The sequence below is a fragment of the Otolemur garnettii genome, unplaced genomic scaffold (genome assembly GCF_000181295.1).
Source record: "Otolemur garnettii isolate 467f Iridium unplaced genomic scaffold, OtoGar3 scaffold00009, whole genome shotgun sequence".
Taxonomy (NCBI): domain Eukaryota; kingdom Metazoa; phylum Chordata; class Mammalia; order Primates; family Galagidae; genus Otolemur; species Otolemur garnettii.
In genome coordinates this window covers 37,202,215-37,204,238 of record NW_003852404.1, presented here as the reverse complement: position 1 = coordinate 37,204,238, position 2,024 = coordinate 37,202,215, and the positions used below count along the sequence as shown (strand labels likewise).

Genomic DNA, 2,024 nt, shown 5'->3' with positions numbered 1-2,024 from the left:
ATATGTGTGCCTTTTTTTTTTCCTTAAATGTCACTCTTCTTCCACTCTGCACCCCCATTTTGTAAACATGTAAAATTAATGCATATGATGAGACACATAATCATTGTTTTAAGACCACAGTAAATTAATGCTTATGTAAAGCCATTTAGTCCACTTTCAAATTTTGCTTTCATCGGGCCGTGCCTGTGACTCAGTGAGTAGGGCACAGGCCCCATATACCGAGGGTGGCGGGTTCAAACCCAACCCTGGCCAAACTGCAACAAAAATATAGCTGGGTATTGGGATGGGTGCCTGTAGTCCCAGCTACTCAGGAGGCTGAGGCAAGAGAATCACCTAAGCCCAAGGGCTAGAGGTTGCTGTGCGGTGTAACACCATGGCACTCTACTGAGGGCAACAAAGTGAGGCTCTGTCTCTAACAGTAAAAAGAAAAATTTGCTTTTGTTGTAGCATTTACATATTCTCCAAGATGAAAGTATAATTTTAATATGTTTTAAAAGTAGAACTACATTGCTTTTCAAAATCTGGTAAAACTTCTAAGAAAAATAGAAAGGCTATATATCCTTTCTCAAAAAAGAGGACAGTTTGGCTTTTATAGAATTCTTCAGTTTTTTTTTTACCAAAGTAGCATTTCTGCTCCTGTTTCTCTGTGTTTTGCCTTTGTCTCTTGCCTAGATTAGGATTAGCCTCTAACTGATTTCCTGTTCTAACATTTTCTTCTTTGTTCTGTCATTCACACTGCTGTCAAGTTCTTTTCTCAAATACATATCTGATCATTTCCCTGCTTAAAAATCTTGAGAAACTCCTCACTGTGATTAAAAAGTTGTCCATATTACTTAGCCTAGTCTTCAGGGTCCTTCAAAAATAGTGCCCAGGCTGTTTTCCATTCTTATCTTATTTTTCCCATGCTGAAACTGCTCTCCATTTTTTCCCATGCTGAAACTGCTCTCCATTATTTAATCTGACATCTCAGAACTTTTACCCAAAATTGCTTCATTTCTCTCTGCTGAGCAAAATAAGTCTCATCTTTTAAGACCCATCCCACTACACTGCCAATTCATTTACACTTCCTCCCTAAGAGCCTTAAATTTTGTCTCTAAGATGGTTCTTTTTGTGTATGAAAAGTACCCTCTTCAGCATTTGAGGGGGATTCTGGTCAGCTGGGGTAACCTTGGCACTGGGGTATGGTAAACAGCTCTCCCCTCACTCCACCCTCCAGCTCCACCATCACCATCCAAATCCAGGCTCCTGTCACCCCTCTCCAGGGCTGCCACACTATGTTCCTGATGGTGTCTCAGCTTCCATTCATGATTCCTTACAATCTCTTCCTTTTAAAAACTATTAATTAGATTACATGTATAAGCTGTCAGAAACCTTTACTGTCTCCCTGTTTTGGTTAGGAATATATTCCAGACTTCTCACCTCATAGCCCACAAGGCCTCGGCATGAGCTAGCCCCTGGCTTTCTGTACAGCTGAGTTTATCTTTCTCGCGTGTTTGGCATACACTACCCTCCTCACTCCCACACACTTCCCAGGCCGCCTGCCTCGTGGGCGTGCTCATCCCTCTGCTTGGTGTGCATTTCCCACCACTTTCGCATCTGTGAGCTCTCTGCTGAGGCTTTATTTCCTCAGAGGTTACTCCCTGACCGAGGCAGTACAAAACCCTGAGTGAGAGCACAGACTCTGGGACCCCTCTGCCACCTGTCAGCTGTGTGGCCTGGGTGTACAGTTTCTCAATTCCTTATCTTTAGAAGGAGGACAGTAATAGTACCTTCCACGAAGGGTTTGTGGGGATTACCTGAAGGACTTAGGATATTGTTTGGTAATTTACTAAGTTTACTGAGTAATGATATTACTTTTATTAAATTAGGTTGCTTCCAGTTATTTTAGGGTGCCTTTTCTCCATAGCAGAATCAAAATCTAATTCTTTTTTTTTTAATTTAAAAAAAAAACACACTTTTTTTTTTAAAATTTGAGACAGAGTCTCAAGCTGTCACCCTGGGTAGAGTGCCTTGGTGTCATAGCT

At 41.5% G+C, this 2,024-nt stretch overlaps 1 protein-coding gene across 1 annotated transcript in view; it reads left to right on the top strand.

Moving 5' to 3' along the window:
* DCBLD2 (discoidin, CUB and LCCL domain containing 2) overlaps positions 1–2,024 on the top strand; it is a 79,545-nt gene that overhangs the window by 55,796 nt on the left and 21,725 nt on the right. The gene's annotated exons all lie outside the window — the stretch shown is intronic.